At 37.7% G+C, this 24,765-nt stretch overlaps 1 protein-coding gene across 20 annotated transcripts in view; it reads right to left on the bottom strand.

The window, feature by feature from the left end:
* MAGI1 (membrane associated guanylate kinase, WW and PDZ domain containing 1) overlaps positions 1-24,765 on the bottom strand; it is a 508,140-nt gene that overhangs the window by 169,864 nt on the left and 313,511 nt on the right. The gene's annotated exons all lie outside the window — the stretch shown is intronic.

The raw sequence follows: 24,765 nt of genomic DNA, 5'->3' as shown, positions 1-24,765 counted from the left end.
GATAGATGAATTAAACAGTTAAAAATAGGAGACAAAGAGTAACTTGCAATTATATGTTCTTAAATCCATCTGACAATACAAATAAATCTAGGCTACACTAGGAATAGGTAGATCTAGTCTTCAATCCCAGTACTTCAAATGTTCAGATCTTTTTTTTTTTTAGGATATTCACAAACAAGCCAGCAGCTGTTATTTAAAATATTTTTAACCCAAAAATTCAGTTTCAATATTACAGCTGAGAGACTTGTTTGTAACCCACAGTGTTGCTATTTTGTGGGGGGGGGGGGACGCTATCTGGAGCATTTTGAGCCCCTGAACAAAAAAAAAGAATATAAATCAAATCAATCAATCAATCTAGGTTGGATTCTTACTTGAAATAACTTGATATTTATAATTGTGGTTTATTATCAAATCAAACCTCTATTAATGTTAAAGACATTAACAGAGAACATAAGGAGGGTGGGGCTGCAAGAAATTAAAGTGAATAAAAAAGACAACATAAAGTTACATAGATATAAAAAAGTAAAAATATTAAAACAAAAACCTGAAAGGAATCTCTAAAAAGTTTAAAAGGAGGGTAGGAGCAGCAGCTAGACATAGGGGTATATGGCAAAGTTAATTATCATAAATCCGAGCACTCTAGGCACTCATTAAAACTGGCTTCTGGCACAGGTCATTTTCTGACAAATGTTAAGTTCAGCTGCATAGAACTTGGCAATATTGTTTATTGTGGCAGGGTCAGTATCTGAGACCAGCCAGGAAATGAAGAAGTGCCCTGTCTATTCTGCATATTTAGGCCATAATGGTGAGATGAGGTGAGCATGAATGTCTCTGTAGTACAGGCACTGGAGAAGTACAGGTTCTGCAGTTGCTATGTGTCCAGAGTCATAGTTATGTAATTGCTATGTGTCCAGAGTCATAGTGACATTCTTTTTCTGGATAGGGGATCTTCTTGTATCAGCCTTCAAAGATAGCTAAGAGGAGGGTATGACACTGTGCTAGAGTAAAGGCCGTCCAGTGATTAGGTACGTCAAGATTAGGGGTCAAAGACGACTTGATGGGTTCACTAGCAATAAAGGTTGGGGAACTGGCTAGGTCCAATAGATGTTCTCTGTACCTGTTAAACATTGTTGAATGAGTGCTTTGGTCTGATCATATCCCATGCTGAATAGAAGACCAGGAGAGAAACTCAAGGATGAGTTTTTAGTTGACACTGTCGTCTTCCACATGAAAATAATTCCTTGTAGTTAATGAGAAAAGACCATGGGGGAGAAAGGATAGACTGAGATAGTGGTTTTGAGTATGGTAATTCACATTCTGGCTTCTACTTTCCTGAGGCCTGTCTATAGTATCAAAATGGCATTAGCAATAGCACTTAGATTTATATATCGCTTCACGATGCTTTACCGCCCTCTCTAAGCGGTTTACAGTCAGCATATTGCCCCCAACAATCTGGGTCCTCATTTTACCCACCTTGGAAGGATGGAAGGCTGAGTCAATCTTGAGCCTGGTGAGATTTGATCTGCCAAATTGGCAGCCAGTGATCAGCAGAAGTAGCCTGCAGTACTGCACTCTAACCACTGTGCCACCGCGGCTCATACTATTATTAGACATATTACCCAATTGTGCTCCAGCTCCTACTACTGCTCCTTCACCCCTTGTGAGTCCTACTGCTAAAGAACAGTACCTCTATTTGCCTTAGCCTGCTTCGGGCTTAATTTTAATGAATAAACACAAACCATTTTCTCTCTTACACCAAGCCACCCTTCATAGAGCCGAGGTGGCGCAGTGGTTAAATGCAGCACTGCAGGCTACTGCTAGATCAGCAGTTCAGCGGTTCAAATCTCACCGGCTCAGGGTTGACTCAGCCCTCCATCCTTCCGAGGTGGGTAAAATGAGGACCCGGATTGTTGGGGGCAATATGCTGACTCTCTGTAAACCGCTTAGAGAGGGCTGAAAGCCCTATGAAGCGGTATATAAGTCTACTGCTATTGCTATTGCTATCTACCCTCCCCCCCCCCCCACTGCAGCCCTCTCTGCTCAGTTTTTATAGCCACCAGTTGCTGTGCTGGCTAGGGAGAGGTCTTAAAGGGCCAGGGCACCAATAACCTAAGTGCCAGCTATTTTGCAGGCAGCCTGCCTTCTCACATAGATGAGCTGCAGCTTCCAAATGGTCAGAGGCCCCATATACATCATGATGCAATGCAGGTAGTCCTTGACTTACAACCATTCATTTGAAAGGTACAATGGAACTGTAAAAAAGGGGCTTACAACCAGTCCTCACACTTATGTACTATTTCCATGGTCACATGATCAAATTGGGTACTTGGCAACCTGACATGTATTTATAGAAATGCTAAGGCATTATGACCTTCCTGTGGGCTTCCAACAAGCAAAGTCAATAGGGGAAGCTAGATTCACTTAGTGACAACATGATTCACTTAACAACCGCAGTGATTTGCTTAACAGCCGTGGCAGAAAAGGTCATAAAATTGGGCACAACTCATTTAACAGCTGCCTTGCTTACCAATGGAAATTCTGCTCCCATTTGTAACTGTAAGTCAAGTACTATAGTGGCATCTTGCTATTCATTGTTAATTGGTTCTGGGAAGTGTGACAAATATGAAAAATGAGAAGCAAACAATTTTTTTACCATAAGGAATAATGTAAATAAATGTAATGCAAGCCCAAACCAAATACAATGCATATTTTAAGATGGGGTTGTATATCATTACTTTATATGAGAAATAAACCTAAAAATGAATAAATACTTAGATTAAATCAAATAAAAATTTGTCATTTTATCTATACTGATGATGAGAAAAAAATGTACAAAAACATACAAAATGACCACAAAAGCTAAGATAAGACTGCAATGGGTTGTGCACAGGGCAAAAGCTACCATGTGACTAACGTGTGACCCTTTGTTTCGGCTGGAAAGGGTAGCGAGTCATGAGGCAATCGACACTGAAATGTTCTAGTTTGCACATCAAGTATCAAATGAAAGACCAATAATTTTCTCATCAAAATGTGTCAGGTACCAAATTCAACGAGATATTTTGGTTGAGTACCAAGATATGACTGTACTTGTAATCCAACTGGGAGGTGGTAATTAAGGCAGAGTTCCATCTGCCAGTCAGTGCCGACTGGCAACTACAAGGAGGAGAGCCTTCTCAGTAGTAGCTCCGACCCTTTGGAACGATCTCCCCGTGGAGATTCGTACCCTCACCACTGTCCAGGCCTTCCGCACAGCCCTCAAGTCCTGGCTAGCCCGTCAGGCCTGGGGACAAAGATTATTGCCCCCACCCGAATGATGAATGAATGTTGCTTATTATTTTACTTTTATGTATTGTGTGTTTATTGTTTGTATACCCCTCCCCTCATTTTATGTAAGCCGCCCTGAGTCCCCTCAGGGAAAAGGGCGGCCTATAAGTATTAATAAATACTCAAATACTCAAAGGCACAAGTAGGGTCTCATGGTCTAGAAATAGATGGCACTGGGGACATAAGATGACCTATGTAAAAGTCCAGCTAGCAAAAATAACTGCGAAAGGACCCCCCCCCCCCATGTTGTGCATCAGCTTTGTCTAAGGAGACAGAAATTGCATTTAGGCTTATATACTACCCCACAGCCCTTTACAAAACTCTTTCGGTGCTTTGCAATATAAGAATTATTTGCATATTGCCCCAAACAATCTGGGTCTTCATTTTACTGACCTCGGAATGATGAAAAGCTAAGTCAACCTTGAGACCCGTCAAAATTGAACTCCAGGCTCTGGGCAAAATTTATCTGCAATACTGCAATCTAACCACTGCACCACCATCAGGGCTCTTCATTCAGTGCTTCATTCAGGCTCTGAATGGGATGCTTCCCCATTCAGAGATAAAGATTGGAAAATCAATGAATCTCTGGCAGCCTCGAACCTGACAGCCATCCAGTCTTACTAGGGTTGAGATGAAGACTATTCTTCCCCATCCAGACCCTGACTGCTGGGGCAGAACCTCAATAGTATCCCAGGTTTGAACCATTGTTCAAATGAAATGTACTAGAACAGCAATTATTTTATGCAATTTCTTACATAAATATTCATCAGGCTCTTCCCTTTTAGGGTAAACAATGTTATGCAAAGCACAGAAAAGGAGTAGGCCTGAAGCACAACCACAGCCTAGTTTTATCCCAAGCTTACACATAATATTCCATGCAAAGTTGAATTTTTAAACTATAGATTAACTTGAAAACCAAAATGCTGCTGCCTGAAGCCCACAAAATGCATATATAGTGTAGCAAGACACTCTCAAGATCCATTTCTTTCAAGCAGCGTTGCCATATAGGCATACTGAAAACACTTCTATTACATGTAAATTGGCTATCCAGCAATACATTTAATGTAGAAAAATGTTTTGCCAATATTGTGAATCTAAGAAACAAAATAAAAAAAAACAATTAGAAGTAGAAGCAAGGTATATAAAAAGAATGTCAAAAAGAATTCCTTTCAATATTTAATTGTAAAAAAGAATAAACTACTTGCAAATCTGACTTTGGGAGATGCAGAAGATTCAATGAATATCACTGATGATGTCAAAGCTGCAAATTTTCCAATTTGGGGAATAAAAATTTGTGGAATAACCTCACCTTCCAAAATTGGGACTTCTAGTTCTAAGTTTTTCTTCTATTTCTTAAGAGAAAGAAATGGAAAAGAAAAAAATACAGGCTGCTAATAAAGCATGATGACAATACTTATGACCATGAAATTACTGCATCTTTGCAAAGAGTATCCAGAGTACATGGAAATATCTGCCTGAAAGTATCTCACAATCTAATTACAGCATATAATTTGGGATATAGTATCCATAGCAACATTCCACTGCTCTACATTTTGAGAGGAAAAATCCTACAAAAAAAATTTTTTTTTAGAATATTGACTAGCATTCTCAATGCGGTAGAGAGTATTAAGCATATTTCAGAATTCTAAGTTTGATTTAATGCAATTTAGTTGAAATATAGCTTGTGTATATATTTCTTAGTGACTTCCTAATTGTTGGCTTCTGTTGTGTTGTCATGTGGGTGTCAATTTATGCAGGAGTTCTGGGGTTCACACCCACAATGACACTTGATGAAGATAGAAATGGGGAATTCAAACAAAAGTCACATGAAATTGGCTAAACACTCATTTCCTGAATCTTATTATTTATGAAGATATAGTACCATTTTCCCCCCAATATAAGACAGGGTCTTATTTTCTTTTGACCCCCGAAATAAGCACTTGGCCTTTTCTTCAGTGAGGTGTTATTATTTTTGAGATGCAGGAGGCGGCAAGTGTAGTCACGTCATGCTGCTATGTTGCAATATTTTCAAGACGGGCTTATTTTCTGGGGAGGGCTTATTTTAGCGCATGCACTCAAAAGCCCGACTGGGCTTATTATCCAGGGAGGTCTTATTTTCTGGGAAACAGGGTATTAATAAGATATCATTTAGCCTCCAAAAGCCTTCCAAAACATCCTAAGTAAACCAGAAGCCCCAGAGCGGGGAGGGAGAACTGTAGTCAATTATAATATACAATTATAAGGAGTGCAACAGCCACTATGTAGGATAAACAGGCTGAAAACTATCAGAACACATCCATGAATACCAACTAGTACTCTGAAGACATGAGAGAAACTCCTTAGTTTCACAACACATGGACAGATTTTACCATAGTTATTGGGAAACCGCTAATCATCCTAGACCAAGCCAAGTCCAAAAACGCTAGAGAATACCTGGAAGGCTGGCACTCTGACAAATTGGCCATCAATAGGCACATAAACAACATCTACATACTGTGCAAAAGAAACAATCAGCAAGCCAAAAAGGGAACAAAAAGACGAAAACATCTCCCCACAAGCAATCATTTCCCAGATGAGCAGAGATTAATGCTGACATTAATGGCAGACCAACGATCAAGAATAAACAATATCCCAATCAAGGAACTGTGAAAACAACCCAACAAAAAAGCCATCAAGACCATTCCCACCAATACTGATAGGGCAGGACACTACAATCCAAAAGGAAAGAAAATCCCACTCCTTACTAGCACTGATGATGTTACCTAGTTTGGGTAATGAAACGTCTGCAAGAAAACAACTGAGCTCAGAGAGCACCAGTCTTGAACTAAAAATATTTTTCTCTATAGATATTTACTCTACTATTCAAAATGCAAAGAAAGATTTTAAACTAAGGAAGAAAAGCAGATCTTAGTTGAATTCACGTGTTGTTCTACAGAGGTTGCACAGAAATAACCAACCAAACATTCCCCAAAGGGAAATTTATTCTCAGAGTCAAAGCTTTGGTTTCAACCTAGGAAAAGAGAATTTGCAATCCCTGATCTTATCTTCAAAAACAGTGTGAAAAGACTGCAACAATGGTGAAGGCTTTCCCTATAGCTTTTGACCTCCCATTATGAGAAGACCGAAATAAATATACCAAAAACATCTAACATTATAAACTTCACAATGTTAAATGTAGCAATAGCAATAGCACTTAGACTTATGTACCGCTTTCTCTCTAAGCAGTTTACAGAGTCAGCATATAGCCTCCAACAATCTGGGTCTTCATTTTATCTACCTTGGAAGAATGGAAGGCTGAGCCAACCTTGAGCCAGTCAGGATCAAACTCCTGGCTGTGGGCAGAGTTTGCCTGCAATACTGCATTCTAACCACTGCGGCACCATGGCTCTTAATGTACATGTTTCAATGATTATGTAAAGCAATATACAGTATTAAGATACTTTACTACAGCTACTCCTCAACTTATTTGGCCAAAAATGTCCTCAAAACTGTTCAGTTGTAAACTGAACTGAGGGATACACTTGCCATTGCTGCTGAAGAACTAGTTAAAAGTTTCCCCAAACTCTATGGGAAATTCCATTCCTTTCAAACGAGTACTAAATCCCAGAAATTTTGAATACCTTTAAGTATGCCTAGTTACAAGCAGCTGAGCACTTGTAATACAATTAGTCCCCGTTTAGTGACCATTCCAAGATACAATGGCACTGAAAAAAGTGTCCTATGGCCAGTTGCCCCACTTATGCCCTTTGCAGAATTTCCATAGTCACATGCTCAAAATTGAAAAGCTTGGCAGCCGATTCCTATTTATGGAAGTTGCAGTGTCCCAGGATCATGTGATCGTCTTTTGCGACCTTCTAACAAGCAAAGCCAGTGGGGAAGCCAGATTCACAAGAACCATGTTACCTACTTCATAATTGCAGTGATTTTCCTATGGCAAGACGGTTCGTAAAATGGGGCAAAACTCAGTTAACGATTGTCTCAGCAACATACATTTTGGGTTCAATTGTGGTCCTAAGTCACAGATTACCTGTATACATAGTTCTTGATTTATGGAACTAATTGAGCCCAGAATTATGGTCATAAGTCATGCCAGTTGAAATGTGGGTCATCATGTGACTGATATAATGTAAGATTTTTGTGGCAATTGTTAAAACAAATTACCACGGTCGTTAAGTGAATCCACAGTAATTAAGTGAATGCCATGACTGTTATACAAACTGATTGTCTGAAATCAGTTTTGCTAGAAACTGGAAGTAAATGATAGTTTCCAGCAAAAAAAAATTGTTGTATATCAGGATCACATGATTGCCATTGTCAAGCCCACAAAATTCAATCAGAATCACTTGCCATACAGGATAAGGGTGGGGTCGCCATTGTAAATCCATATCCAGGTTATAAACAAACAACTTGTTGTAAGTCGAGGACTATATATGCAGATATCATTTTGGTTCTTTTGCGCCAACCTTCCTTTTTTTTAACCAAAAATGCTCATGATATCATCAGAGTTCAATACTTTACCAATAATTCATCCCTTGTGTAAACTGGGTAGCTTTATTACTTGTAATTTTCTTGCACATTCTTTTTATTAATATGACTTAAGATATAACCTAGGATCTTTTCTATGTCCATCATAATGGAAAAAGAATGCTTCCTATTTCTCTGCCTAATTAGTCTCAGGAGCACATTTCCAGCACCAACTTCAATTCATAGTGGTAGCATTCTCTGTGCAATGTTGTAATTAGACTACTAAGCTGTCAGGAATTCCTTATCGGTATGCAAATTATTTTCACATGTTATATATTAGCAATCATGGATGCATTAAAAAAGAAATGAATCAAAATCTTGTAATGCAGTAATTGTACACATGTCACCTAACCATCCCACCTCTTCTGCTACTAAGGGACTGAAACAGAAGACATCAGATGGGGGTGACAATTAAATAACAAAGAAATGCATGATCAGGAAACCTTACTAATTTTAGAAGAAATTGCAGAGATAAACTTTGTTTGTAATATTGTACTTTCTATGAATGGATTACAATAACAGTTTTTTAACAGAGGGTTTTGAACTTTAAATGTATTTTGCTTTTAGTGCTATTTTAGTATGATTTATTATTGTATCTTATGATTTATGATCTATGACTTATTACTTTGTTGTTTGTATGTACACTGAGCCCTTATGCACCGGAGACCCTGTGTGTCCAATGACACTTGGCCAATAAAAACTATTCTATTCTATTCTATTCTATTCTTATTCTTATTCTATTCCATTCCATTCCAAACTACTCTATTCCATTCTTTTCCATCTTATTCTTATTCTTCATGTTAACTACTTTGTCACTGATATTATAGAAGAAATAGAGTTAGTAGTTTAATTTTTTTGGGAGGGCCTGTTTCGCAAGGGCTGGGAACTAATGTGGTATTCAAATAGGAGTAGATAATATGTTTGTATGTGTTGGCCTTTTTTATGCACCTTTTTCTTTTTTAATGTTTTGATTGTTTTGTGTTTTTTCTTTTTTGGGAGGGGGAGTTTTGAGTTTGAGCTTTGTTTTGAATCAAATAAAAATATATGATTAAAAAAACAGTAATATTGCACAAAATTCCATTAAAGATTGCAAGATGAGCAAATATATCCATATGTATGCAGGGAAGGTTAGGATTAACAATAAGATCAGCAGCTGTTCGCTCCACACTCTGACATAAGTCATCAGCTGTTGTTAAGCACAACATGGACAAATGGAAGAAAACACGTAAATGTGGCAAAGAAGGGAGAGGGTTCATTAGATCTGCAGCCTCACTGAAAAAAGGCGGAGTTATTGGGGCAAGAAAAATATGTTGGCATCTTCCATTCACCTAAGATAGTACAGGCAATTAAAAACTGATTATCTCCTAAGCTTAAATGCTGATTGCTTTTATAAAATTGCTAGCCAGAAAAGGCACTCAACTGTATCTCTACAGCTTTCTTAGATATTGTATCTCAGCCAGTCATCTGGAGACAGGGTTGAGAAAGCAATATAATAAATCTTTGTGTACATATCCTCTCTTTCTCTTTTCTTGTGGCACTTTAATATCAAAGAATAAACACATTTTCCCCTTCCAAAACACACAGTAGTATTTCACAGCTTATCAATATAATTTAAAAAAAAATCTTTGCAACTCAGAATATGAGAAACATAACTGACTTCAGAATAAATTATCTACCTTCCATAGGGTGTGCGTGCAGAGCTTATTCCCTGCACAGATCTACTCTCTCCCTTGCTCTTTCTGTACATAATTGTATTTTCTATATCATTTTTGTTACATGTCTTTTTATCTTTGAAAAACACCTCAGAAAAGCATGCTGCACATTAAATGTAAAAAAATAAAAGGTAAATTCAACTGTGAAGTCCCCTTGAACATGGGTGAATGAAATGGAATATGTTTGGAGAGCAACCAGGTGAAGTGGAATGGTGAAGTAGATTGTCCAGGAATTTATTTAGATCCTTTAAATTAGAGAATGTAACTTACATTTCTGGAATCTAAAATATCAATGCATTACAGAAGAGACTTTGGATAAAATTCATTTGATGGCCTTCTTGTCCATGATTTCCTTTTTCATGGAGCATTTTAAAAAGGATGAAGGGTTTTGAGTTGACCAATTCAGAATTAAAAACTAAAATAAACCTCATCTCTTTTTATGCCTGCTTGGGACAATGGGCTTTATAACAATAGATTTATATACCGCTTCATAGTGCTTTACAGCCCTCTCTAAGTGATTTACAGAGTCAGCCTATTGGCCCCAACAATCTGGGTCTTCATTTTACTGACCTCAGAAGAATAGAAGGCTGAGTCAACCTTGAGCCTGGTGAGATTTGAACTGCCAAATTGCAGGCAGCCAGCAGTAGTAGCCTGCAGTACTGCACTCTAACCACTGTGCCACTGTGCCTTTTGTTGCTCTTATAGAACAACACATCTCCAAAACTCCATGACACAGAAGGCTGATCAAGATTATTCATTCTGCTATTGATAAATCACTAGTAGCTTTTAGTTGAAAAAATAGTATTACCCACGCAGGCTGGAATTTCCATTCTTTATGTCCTACACTGTCATGTAATACACACTGCTCTAAAATTATCAAGTCTTTTAGCCTCAGTTTATACAGTTCTTTGTTACTCTCTCCAGTCGAGGCATATATATCTGTACACCTAGGGTAAAATTATAGATTATAATAATTGTGTGGGTTGTTTCTTTTTCCTGGCTGTTCCTTTTCCTCTCAGATACCGTATGATAGCCCTACACAGTCTGAAACTCTGTACAATTACTTTGAAATAATTACAAAGATTGTCGCTTCTGACCTGCGCACATATATTGGTGAGGCTTTAGGCTTGATGCAGTGGAACGTCGCCCAGAAAACCTGAGTTTAAAACCGTATTTTAGTGGAGAAATATACCAAAGGGAAACTACGAAACATTACAACAAATGAAATCTCTCTGTAAGCAAATATGTGATAGTGCAAGGTTAGGGTATCCATTCTCAACTATTTTGTCTTCCATTCCCCACCACCCAGTCAGAGCTGAAGAAGCTTCTTGGGTGAGAAGCAAAACATCTTCAAAGAAAAAAAATGAGAAAATCCAGTTGCCTCCTGAAAAAGCACATTTGGGACAACCATGACCTGGATGACTAAGAATTTCTACAGACTCTCACCTTTACTATTTAGAAGTAAAGAATAAAGTGTAAAGAGCCTTGAAAGCCGCAGGAAACCAGATGAGAACAGATACACAAATAATTAAGATTGAAATTAGAGGAGAGGAATGCAAGATGAAAAGCTATGCAGACAATAAAAGTACTAGCAGTAATGCAACCACATATGACATTTCATGCAAGTAATCAAAGGTTTTGGCTGCCTTTATAGATTTAAAATTAATGAAAACTAAGATAATAATGAGACATTTAACCTCTGAAGGAGTTGACTTTGTGGAAAAACAAACTGGCTGAGAGATAGCAAAAAAACTCAGTGAAATACCTAGAATTCTATTTGAAAACACTACACAGACAAAATAAAATGATGGAAATAAATAAAACAAGATCTTGAAAGGTGTAGGATTCCAAGAGAAACTATATATTCCAAATGACATCAATTTTAATGTCACAAAAATATCTGGAGGACTGGCAAAAACAATACATATATACTGTATGTATATATTGAGAAAGAAGTCAAAAATTGAAACTCTTACACAAAATTAATATGAATGATTAGGACGTATTTACAGATTGATACTGAGTCTATACTACTACTACAAAGATTCAACAAATCAAAAGTTGCATGATAAATTAAATGCAAAACTTCAAACAACCAATCACAGCAAATCAATGGAAAGGGTTATAGGGGGAAAATTGTTATACGATGTTACAGAAACATTCTTCCAGAAACATGAATGAAAATTATCACAATTTACTAAGATACATGTTGACAGCTGCAAGAACAAACTTGGCCCAACGCTGGAAAAGAGAAACCTTGCTGACAATATCAGATTGTGAGACTAAAATTGGCGAATGCTGCAGTGGCAAAATTGAATACACACAGACACACATATACTGTTGTTACCATTTCCTCTCAACTCCCAGAGTGGTTTGTGTCAACAGGCCACAGCAGAGTGGTGATGTGAATGAGAGAGAACGGATGCCATGTGTGAATTTTCCCCCTTTTTTCCCACCTTTCCTCAACTACTGCAGCCTTGAGTTTTTTCACTTGGCATTTGAGCTTTTTCATCAGTGGGGCCCACTTCAGAGGTGTGTATTGCTGTGCCCAGACAGCTTGACTTACACCTCCGCTTCACAACACAGCTGTCATGGAAAAGTGAAACAAAGTGCTTGGAACCAAAGCATTCTTAAAATGTACACAATGTACATAAATAAAAAAATTAATATAATCCAGATTGCCTGAGATCATTAGAAGAAATTTATCTAAAGCTCCTCTTATAGCATGAGTGTCAAACTCGCGACATCACATTGTTGTCACGTGATGTATCACTTTTCCCCCTTCGCTAAAACACGGTGGGCGTGGCCAGCATGTGACACATCCAGCCTGTGGGGAGCAAGTTTGACACCCCTCTCCTATAGGGTCAAGGGTTTCTACATTTGTTGTTCCAGGATTCTACAACCACAATTGGGACCGGAATTTTGATTGCTAAAGAATGTGGTCATTAAATGAGTCACCATACAACCAGACCCAATTTTATGACTATGTTCACTGCAGTTGTTAAGCAAATCATAGCAATGAAATGAGTAAAGGCCGCCCAGTGATTATGAATTATGCATTCATTAAGCAAATTCATCTTTCCCCATCGACTTAGCTGAAAAGGTTACAAAACATGATCATGTGTCTGTAAGATGTTGCAACCATGGTAAATGTGAGTTGGTTGCCAAGTGGCCAAATTACAACCACCTGGTTATGGGGATAGTGTGATGGTCATAGCAATAGCACTTAAGACTTATATACGGCTTCATAGTGCTTTTACAGCCCTCTCTAAGCGGTTTACAGAGTCAGCCTATTGCCTCCAAGAATCTGGGTCCTCTTTTTACCCACCTTGGATGGATGGAAGGCCAAGTCAACCTTGAGCCTGGTGAGATTCGATCTGTCAAACTGCTGGCAGCTGGTGATCAGCAGAAGTAGCCTGCAGTACTGCACTCTAATCACTGTGCAGGCTCTAACATCAAGGATGGGCCCTAAGTCGCTTTTTTCTGGGATCATCATAACTTTGAACCATCATTAAATGAATGTCTTAAATTGAGGACTACCTGTAGTGTATAATCCCTGGTATATTAAGGAGTTAAGCCTCTCTGCTGGTTCCAAGACTGACAGGCTTTACATTATTATTTTAGGCTATTCTATTTTGTCTTTTTAAAACTTTGGACTTTTAATAGCCCTGGTTTTGGCTTACTCCAAACCACTGGGAGACTTTGGTAGTTGCCAATTTAATAAATGAAGTATTAAAATATGTAGCAGATAAAAACTCAAAAGGAAATGTTGCAGAGACCTAACAAATCAATTGTCACAGAATTGTACATAACAAACCTGATGAAAAATAAATGAGTTTCGTTTTCTTCCATAGGAATACACCTTTTCCAGGGTGCGCTTCTTTCTTGCTAATGATTAGACCCACATTTTATAACTAACTAGCTGATAACCAAGCATTGCCCGGGTATTTATTTATTGTAATCCTGTCTAATACAGGATTATTTCTAATGTTGGATATTCTCCCTTACCAGAGGGAGCCCCCTTGGGGAGCACTGTGAAGCCATTACCATGGCAACTCCACTTTGTTGTACAGTAGAAGCCATTTTACGGCAGTATGGTAGAAGCCATTTGAAGAAACAACAGGCTGCATCTTAACACAACACACACCCTGAGGGATGTTAGGGGTGTCCTACCCCCACAGTATTTGTTTCCAGAGAGTAAGTATATATATCCAACCTTCTATCAGTATCAGATGAAAAAGGATTTTTTACAATCTTGCCTGAAGTACTTTTAGAGATCCATGCCATCCCATTTGTTTTAGAAGAAGAAGCAGGTTCTCACATCAAAAGGTTAAATCTACAGGTGCAATAAAGGGACTATGCTGGAGAACTTACAAATAGATAGAATATAAATATCTTACGTTACTCAGTTTGAAAGGGAGATAGATGTTCTAATCCAGTTAAGATACCTGATTAGTTATAAAGGTACACCAATTTCATTTACAATGCATTTGGAGTCAAATGTTCAAAAGGTAGATGACATATGGGCTTAAGGAAACATGTCTTGTAAACCATGAAGGTCAATCCAAACACAATTTGCTACTTTTAAGGAATACACAACAACTTTAAAGCAATATTACTAGAAAAGCACTAATTTGGTTAAACTGATGTTTCCAAATATAAATCTGATTCAATTCTCAGACATTTCTACAATTCTGTTTATTTGGCTATATATTTATAATCAATGAGAATAAAAAAAACCTTTCATATAATTACTATATATGTTCCTACCATAGAAGGAACATATAATTGATTATTCTGTTGGATTTAATCAGTTGCATATCCTTTTGTGCCATTTTAGTTAAGAGTAATATCAGTATTTCTCAACTGTGGGTTCCTGAATTCTTTTTTATATGACTGTGATCTGTTGCATTGATGTTAATGACATCTTTTCTAACAGTCACAAGGATCTCAGAACTATTTGTTTTTATTTTATTTATTAAATTTATTTGCTGCCCATCTCACTGTAAGGTGACTAGCATTTCAGAAACATTGTTTACAGGAGATATTTTTTTAAAGTCTGTTCAATTCAGCTGTTGAGGTAATTTTGGGTGTCTCTATCATGGACATATTAAGTTCTGGATTTAAAAATGTCTCAGGAACATCTCTTTTGTGGCCCAAGCCAAAGATTTAGATTTTCTTTGCATATTTAGTTAAGTTTGAAGAAAGTTGAAAGAACTAAATCAGGGTCTTCAGCCTTGTAAATGCTTGGGGTATCCAATTCACCCCTTAAAAACTTAACTTCTCCTCAGAAGGAGCCCTAGGTTCCACCTATTTAGGGAGTATGACCTTTCTGGAATATGTCCTTCACCAGTGCAAATCCTGTTGAAAGGCTACACTCTGATGTAAAAGATTCATAAACCAGAGACATTAACATTCTCATTCTTATGCATCATTTTTGGCACAGTGTGGACTTTATTAGCCTTCCAGGAAATGGTAAGATTCTCAGTTTCCTAGAAGAAATTGTCAGCTTAGTACAATACCAAGACTCTAAATCCCATTCAAACTATTCTGAAATTGGCCTCATCATGTTGGCTGACTGACTTAAATATTCAGAGTTGAACATGGAACCAATCAGAATCCAGATTTCGTGGATATCCATGACATGGGCCACTTCAGCTTGCCAGGTTCAAATACAAGAGCCCAATCAGTCCCTGTTTAATTGCCTGAGGTACACCACAAAGTACTCTACCTCTAAAGATACCAATCACATCTGCTGGCAAGATGGCCAGAAAACTGAACCATTTAGTCTCAAAAACCATCTCTACTTCATTGATGGCAGCCCTGAAAGCCCAAAATAAGTTTTATTTGCCAAAGAACAAGAAAGAACTGTGTGTGTGTGAATAACTGAGCCCTTATTAAATCATCAGGATTAAAAACAAGATTTATTTTTGAGTACCTGCAGATTTACTGGAGGAAATCAAGAGACCAGAAATGTAATTTTGTGGTCACTTTAAGAGAGAACTGATTATGCATAATCTTAAAATCTGGTTTCAATGTGCCAAGTCCCCCCCTCCCCCGTATATTAATGGTACAGAAATTGGCCCACACATGGCAGGCAGTTAATTATATTCAAAATTGTTTCCCTTCAACTTCAGAATATGTTGGGTATGTGTTCACAATAAGAAACACTCAGCAATTGACTTTTTTCTCAACTTTCATTTAAAAAAAACAATAATGCAATCAAACTGCATTTGATTTCATTCTTTTGCATGCTTCAACCATTTAGTTCATATGTTTAAAGCGGAAAATCTGAAAATCACCTCATTCTGTAATCTTTCCCATGTACGGTAGTTTTGCTGTAAAGCAACTTTTTAAGCAATGTATATGAGAAGAGAGCCCAAGTTCTCCAAGTTTTGGTTAACCATAATCATTTGATTGTACCACATTACATTTCTAACAAAGCACAGAACCTCTTGTTCACGTCTGTACAAAAATGCAATTTGTATCAAATTATATACATTTGTGGTCATTTTTTTTAAACAATTGAAAATTCAATCTAACAATTTCCACATAACTCAATTACAAGTGCTTTTAAATAAGGAAAAAATTGCAGTGATCATGCTTTAATAATATGCACAAGGCAAGGCCGGGCCAATTTGAGAAACTGAACTATATGAGAATTAAATAATAAGAAATGTTTTGGTTTCTTCACAATATCGTTGGCTGCATATTATGCATCATTCACAAATTCTCGTGAAAAGTAGTCAAGAGGCAACTTTGGTGGGCAAAATCATTTGCCTAAAAGCTTTTTGTCTTAATGTCTATATGCCTTTGGGTGCAAATTTGACCAATATGGATAATATTTCGTAATGTAAATTTCTATTATACTGAGATGACCAACATAAGGATCTTTAGTGTTGTAATTGGTATTTGAGGAGGTTATTTATGTATTTTATATAACTATATACTATATTGTGTTAAAAAGCACTGCATTAGTACTCCAAGTAAGTTGGCTTGGATATTGGCTCATCTTCTAATAAATTATCTTTTAATGGTCATAAAGGATGATTTTGTTTAAAACGTGAAAAAAATTACTTAAATCTAATTAACATTTCAAAAAGACTGCTTGCAAAAACATTACTAATAAAGTTTGAATTCTTAAAAAAAGCAACATTTGCTTATAGTTAAGGTCACACCTTAACTAATTATGGTAGCAGTTCTAGATTGGTATAATTGGAAGTAAGTTTCACTAAATCTTTTTTATGAGGCAGGTAAAACCAATTTGATTTGGTCCTTTTTCATACATAATTATTAAGTGAAAAAACTATCTGAAAAAGCAAAAATAAATCAGTAAATTATCACATACGTCTTTACACAGAACCAGAATCACTGAGTTTATGTCCAGGTAAATGGGTATAGCATGGCTACAAACCGGAAGATTGTGAGTTCGAGTAGTCCTGTTTTAGGCACCAAGACAGGACTACTAGAATAGCAATCTTGCAAAGAAAACTGTAGGACCAATCAAGGCAGCTGCCAGGAGTAATGGTGTCTTGGAGACATTTTTTTTTGAGACATTTTATTAAGACTTATAGGCCGCCCTTCTCCCTGAGGGGACTCAGGGCGGCTTACAATCATAAGGGAAGGGTGTGCAGTAACAAGAGACAAACAATAAGTGACCAAAAATAAAATGGTAAACCACAACATGCATTCAACAGTCAACACTTGGGCGGGTAAATTGGAAACCTATCCCCAGGCCTGCTGGGAGAGCCAGGTCTTGAGGGCTGTGCAGAAGGTCTGGATGGTGGTGAGGGTACGAATCTCAACGGGGAGATCGTTCCACAGGGTCGGAGCTGCAACAGAAAAGGCTCTCCTCCGTGTAGTCGCCAGTCGACATTGACTGGCGGATGGAATCCGGAGGAGGCCCAGCCTGTGCGATCTAATCGGTCGGAGGGAGGTAATCAGCAGAAGGCGGTCTCTCAAGTATCCAGATCCACTACCATGGAGTGCTTTAAAGGTGGTCATCAGTACCCTGAAGTGCACCCGGAGACCGACAGGTAGCCAGTGCAGCTCGCGGAGGATGGGTGTAATGTGGGCGAACCGCGGTGCGCCCACTATCACTCGCGCGGCTGCATTCTGGACTAACTGCAGTCGCCGGATGCTCTTCAAGGGCAACCCCATGTAGAGCCCATTGCAGTATTGGAAGCACATACATACAAATACCATGTAGTTGCCGCCTGCTAATCTTTATTGTTAAATTTGTTAGAATACATGTTGGAATGCATTTTGTATTGCAACAACTACAGAAGTATTCAGCCAGTAGATGGCAGTGTTTGTAAATTTGCTGGGCATAATCTATGGTTATACTCTATGTTCTTTTTGTTCTTGTGACAGTTAAAACGGTTAAGCTGCAAGACCCCTGGTGACTGTACACTTTATTTGGCCTGTAGGGCTATAGGGCTATGTATAAACAGAATTTCTAACAAAATTATGTTGAAAAACTAAATTGCTGTCTAATATGGATCATTTTTATTCCAATTGCCACATTTAGCAAATCATTTAGCTAAAACACAATGAAATTTCTCATTAAGTCCAATCATAGACTTTGCAAATTATGCTTAAAATTTCTGTTCAAGACCACTCCCATTAATACAGTATATGAACCACTGATCTGCCAAAGGAATAAGCTGCTCTTTAAATGAATCATGTTTGAGCAAAATTATTCCAGGCATCCTAGGATAGCACATTTCAGAATGAAAAAGCAATTATCAGTACATTTTACGTGTAATGACTACAGCTCTTCTCTTTCAAAATTCTCTCATAAATTCCATTTACTGCTCTGTTCAGATCTCCCATTGCCAAAAAATATGTGCTGTTAATGGAAACCACCAGTTGCCAGTAAGGTTGGCACTGTGACTCCATTGTGAGTTCAGCTCATCACAATGTTTGTTTGACAGAGTTCTGTTGAGTTATTTATAGGCACTCATTATTTTGGCAGCAGTCAGTCTTGAATCCTATTCATATTCTTGGAAGCAAGATCTTCCCAAGTGTGAGTCACAGAATTACAGAGTAATCTCTCTGGCTGTTCTAGGGCAAGATTATTATTTTGTCTGAGAAAAATAAAATAGGAAGTTCTGATATCTCTGAAAATGCTAGAAGCCAAAAGCACAAATGTATACTGTCTTCTTTCCAATGGAAAAAACGTTAAAATGAATAAACATCAGTAATAACAAAGATGGGCTAAGCCCACTTAGCAGTTCAAAAGTATGCAGATGTGAGTAGATTAATAGGTACCACTTTGGTGAGAAAGTAACTGAATTCTATGTGCTTTTGGCCTATAGTCATGCCGGCCACATGACCAAACTTGCTCTCTCGGCTAAGAAATGGAGACCAGTACTGAGCCCCAGAGTCAGACATGCAGGAAAGCCTTTACCTCTTTGCCAAGCCCACAGCTCTCAAACCTGTTAAAGAGCTCTATGTCCTTCCTTCCAGCAATGCTGGTTAACTAGTCACTAATAGTTACCAAACGCTGTTTGTTATCCTGTAAGGAAACATATATCCAATCTGATTTTACAGAATTTCCTTCAACCACATGGCCATTCTCTTATTTAACAGAATAATAGAATAACAGAGTTGGAAGGGACCTTGGAGGTCTTCTAGTTCCACCCCCTACTTAGGCAGGAAAACTTACACCACTTCAGACAAATGGTTATCCAATCTCTTCTTTAAAACTTCCAGCGTTGGAGCATTTACAACTTCTGGAGGCATGTTGTGCCACTGATTAATTAGTTTCACTGTCAGGAAAGTTCTCCTTAGTTCTAGGTTGCTTCTCTCCTTGATTAGTTTCCACCCATTGCTTCTTGTCTTGCCCTCAGGTGCTTTGGATAATAGCTTGACTCTTATATTTGTATTTAATATATTTATTATATTGCTTTTGAGTAATCAAAAGTGTCAGAAGTAAGATCTATGAAGCTTTAACCATGGGAGAAATGTACTTGTGCATGTTGGCCAAAAACAAAAATAAATAAAAAATAACCCAACCCCAATGCTGAAATTAAAGGAATAAAACATTTGGCTCTGAAAACTGAGTAACTCGTTTTTTCCCATCAACCTCAGGGATAATGAGAAATAATGGAGGGAATAATTCTATTGTGCCAGATGTTAATAGTTACTGCTATTGCTATTACTAATCATTATTAGATCCCAATGACTGATAAAAGCGATAACATACAGTTTTGATCAAGCATTGTCATCTTGTCTTCCTCTCTTGGTGCTCTTTTAATTTTTTGGCTCAGATTATTTTGTGTTCCAATTTGGTCTGACTGAAGTGGCTTGCTATTATCAGGTTGACTAATTGGAGTGTATAGATCGGCCTCCAACACTGGGTTCTCCCTGAGACAAAACCCAGACTTCTGGTTAGATTTTGGGGTTACCTCATTATCGGAGATTATAATATACAGAGTGGCTTGGTTAGAAGCTGCTGCTAATTTAATCTAGTCACACGGTTGTGTATTTTCCTCTGTTAGTACTATTTTTTCATCCAGGTTGAGCACTTAATTTTAGCGTAATTAATTTTATGTCTTTATGCAATCAATTTTATATTAATTGTTGAATAGATTGAATAATGTAGTTGCAATGCTTATATTAGAAGTCTTTTATAATATTAATAGTTTTATTTCAGTTAAATTTTTCTGTCATTTAAATTCATCATCATCATCCAATTTCTCTAGAAACTTAAATTGGCTTATGTGGGGCTCACTCTTCGCTTGAACGTCACACCAACAATTCTCTGAGACCTATAGGTTTGACTTGAGTACATATCCAAGGTTCAGGATGAACTTAACTTTGACTCTTCCTGAGCCTAAGGCTAGCATCTTAAGCACTCTCTCTTTCCTTAACCACAAACCTCCACCTTAATTGCTTCATGAAATCTGCTAACACAGTATTTAATTATCATTTTATTTTCTGTGAATCACTCAAAGTAGTTTGCAATCTACTTATCTCATGCCCAAGCAAAAGTATTGGGTCCCTGCTGAATTTCTCTCCCTCTTTATCACTCACAATGATTTCATGCAATATTAATCTATGTTTTATGAAAGATGCAATGTATAAATAAATCAACTATAATAAAATTACTTGGTGAATATCTTATTTGACATTCCTGAATCTTACCGGCTCTATTGACTCTAATTATATTAGAATTGGTAAAACTCAAGTGTTGTTTATTTCTCATAATTATATATATGCTGCTCCAATTCTACAACTAGATGCAACATTATTTTCAAAAATCCCTGAAAAAAATCACAGGTAGAGTGAGGCAGTGTTGGTGTTCGACTAGCAACAACGAAACCCAAATTCTAGACTACCTGGTGAATAGGATTCACACCTCACATGGCACCTGCCAAGACTCTGAATAAATGGGGCATAGTATCCTCTCAGTGTGACAGCAGGTCCCCCATCAAACTATAGATCAAATTGTAAGCAGCTGTAAGCTGAGGGCATATATCAACCAGCATTTGATTTTTTAAAATATAAACAATGCTGCATTTCAATTGTTAGATGGCCCAGACATTGGTACTTGAACTAGATAATTTAACATTTATATTTTATAGGCTTCTACTAATCTAGATGAAATATTACACACACACATACACACACACACACACACACACACTGCTAGGGATGCAGTGGGTCAGTGGCTAAGACGCTGAGCTTGTCGATCAGAATGATCAGCAGTTCGGCGGTTCAAATCCCTAGCACTGCATAATGGAGTGAGCTCCTGTTACTTGTCCCAGCTTCTGCCAACCTCGCAGTTTGAAAGCACGTAAAAATTGCAAGTAAAAAAATAGGGACCACCTCCTCAGTAGGAAGTTAACAACATTCCATGCGCCTTCGCCATTTAGTCATACCAGCCACATGACCAGGGAGATGTTTTGGGAGGGCGCTGGCTCTTCAGCTTTGAAACGGAGATGAGTACCGGCCCCTAGAGTCAGGAATGACTAGTAAATATGTGAGAGGGGAACTTTTACCTTTACCTTATATATATTGCTAGTCCATGTATAGAATGCCATATGCTAAATAAACCATCAGCACCCCAATGAACTTCTAAAAAGCCACATACAATCAGCACCATATAAATACCACACACAGTGTTGCATATTCAATATGCAAATACCAGCTGTGACCTGATTGGTTGGTCTGGTTGGTCGTTTTGACAGTTGGTCTGAGTGCCAGTATAAATACCCTGACAGTTGCAGGGAACGGTTGAATCGCTTGTCACCTGTGTTACAATAAAGATCTGTCTTGCACATGGCTCCTGCGTGTCAATTCCCTCACAACAACAACCCACACACGTTTACAATACACAGAATAGCCCAAAGAGAAGTTCCCTGAAGATGGGCTCCAGCACGAGTCCAAAAGCTCGGAAGACTAAACCCCTGGTCCCAGTGACTGGCCCAGATTGGATCTTGTAAATAAATCTAGTCTACTCTCAAGCACAAATGGTGACTCTGGCCAGAGTGTCTCTCTCAGACCACCCTATGAAACAAGATTGTTTGGGGGGGGGTTGGGGGGGGACAGAAGAAAGAACACTATGTACATTTTATTCTTTCCAGGTGCCAGTGAGAACCTCTTGAAGCTAAAAAGTGAGATTATATGAGAAGATTCCAGAAAAAGAGCATCTTGTTCTGTTGCCCTTCTACATGTGCCACATAATAAAAAAATAATTAAAAGCCATGAACAAAATAAATAAATAAACGCAAATGAAGTACGTGGCTGAATCAGACCGTGCACAGCCTAGTCCTATTTACAGCACCAATCCTTTTGAACGCTTTCAATATACCCGAATAATTTGGAGTCATGGGAATTGAATCACACCACATTTGGAAAGCAACAGGCAGGGAAGGCTGTTTTAGAAGTTATTCAAACAGAAAAGGGAGATGATGGCCCTCTTACTTATTCTTAGCATTTTGTAATGAATGTTTCTGTGTATCAAGATTTAATTAATCTTCCAGTGCGTGAGAGGAATGCCCTCAATAAGTTTTTCTAATCTTCTCTGAAAAGCCTTCTAACATAATCCCTGCATTTTATGGCAGTGTATGCAAACTTATGCTCCACGAGAAAACTATAAATAAGAGACAGGTTGACAGTGCAAACCCCAAGGGGTATTGCTTAAATCACAAAATACATTTCCTAGTACTACTGCATCCTAGTATAACTTTCTGCATCCTGACAAGTCATTTGTCATAGCTGCCAAACTTGGAAGGAAAATAGCTATGTTTATAACAAGCTGGCTTGCAACTATGGGTGTCAATGGTCTTGCATTTCGAAGCTGTCATGCAGGTTGCCTTTCTTCTTAAAATTGTCATGTGTAGGTGTCCATCTGTGCAAGTATAATTGTAATCAACCAGCTATTTCTTCCTTATTAATACTTTGGCAGCACGATATATACATTTACAGGAAAGAGTGAGGAAATTAGGAAAGTATATCAGGTACCTAATGGCCACACCCCAAGATGGTTGATCTTATTAACTGAGAAAACTGCAAACAAAGGAGCAATATAGAGACATCAGGATGAAAATGCTAAAAGCCACTTGAAATTATAACAGTCCTTCACTTTTACCAGTCTGGGTTTCATTTTCCAGTACAGTACAGGTAATTCTTGACTTATGACCACATATGAAAATTAGAATTGCCATTGCTAAGCAAGGTGATTGTAAGTAAATCATACCCAACTTTATCACCTTTTTTTCCAATGGTTGTTATGCAAATCACTGCAGTTGTTAAGTTAACCATGCAGTTGATGGGCAAATCCAGCCTCCTCCCTTGAGAATGCTTGTTGGAAACTGACTGGGAAGGTTGCAACTGGAGATCACATGACCCTGGGACTCTGTAACTGTTGTAAATACATGCCAGTTATCAAGAGCCCACATTCTGATCATGTGACCATGGGGATGCTGCAACTGTTGTAAGTGTGAGGCTCAGTGTAGGTCACTTCTTTCAATGCTGTTGTAATCAGTTGCTAAAGAAATGGTTGTAAGTTGAGGACTCCTTGCACCTATATCTAAAATTGTGACAAGATAGTGATACTTAAAAGAGGGTATAAAAGTCTAAGCAGTTGTGTGTTTTAATCAGAAATGTACCAAATTATTTCCAAAATTCAAAAGCTGTCTTGGAATTCTTAATATTTATGTATCTTTGATATGAGGAACTATGATACTCTGAAGAGAAAGATGTGAATGGCATCATTTGGTTGAATATGTTATTTGTGCGATGCAATATTATTTTGAATTGTTATATTGCTTTCCCTTGCTGGGATCACCACTATTCTTTGCAGTTACTTCCATGGGGAACAAACATGAAAAATATTCTTGTCTGATCAAAGCTAGTATCCATTACAAATAGAAGGATAGCAAGCATAATAATTTTTTGCTCATTGGGGAAGAAGATTTCAAAACATTAAGAAGTGATTGAGATGGATAGATAATATTACAAATAAGTAGGAATAATTCTCCTTGATTTAAATGCTACTATTGGTTTGAGAGTTGGTTTACATATATGCAATGGAATGGGGTCCATATTAAACCTTTAACTCCAACGTCTTCATCAGAAGTTCATTCAAAGTATTTTTTTTAAATGTTAACAGCTCAATCTAATGTCACTTTTCTAATTCAAAAACATATTGTTTGTCACAGTGGAAATATCTTATATGCCTTTCACAAGTTTAGAAGAGGACACTGAACTTTGATGAACTGCAGATTGTCATGCCGCTCAAACTGGATTTGAGCACTTCTACACATAAATGTGTACATACACTAGCATCCAAGATTACAAGCAAGAATCAAATCATGATTTGTAACATTGGAACAGCAAACTGTAAATCAAGACACGAAATGATGTTGGACAAGGTGCCCAAAAGGGAGAATAGACGGAGATTGGAAGAAATTTCCAATCTGACAACCTATTGTTGGTTGGAGCATGAAGTAAACCAGTGCGTATAGCCATCATATCCTCCACGAAAAATATACAATTATTGGTTTTCACTTCAAAAGGCTATTCTGTATGCAAATCAGCAAACACTACAATGAAAAAGACCAAACTAAGTTAAAAATAATAACAACAACAACAACAACAATTAAAACAATTGCAGACATTAGGTCCAATATGTATACCCACAATGATTGCTCTGAATATAAAGAGAGCAATAAAAAAAATTCAGTGCAAATGG

This window comes from Thamnophis elegans, chromosome 2 (genome assembly GCF_009769535.1).
Source record: "Thamnophis elegans isolate rThaEle1 chromosome 2, rThaEle1.pri, whole genome shotgun sequence".
NCBI lineage: Eukaryota > Metazoa > Chordata > Lepidosauria > Squamata > Colubridae > Thamnophis > Thamnophis elegans.
Note: the sequence above shows the minus strand (reverse complement) of the source record. Positions and strands in the feature narration are given on the sequence as shown.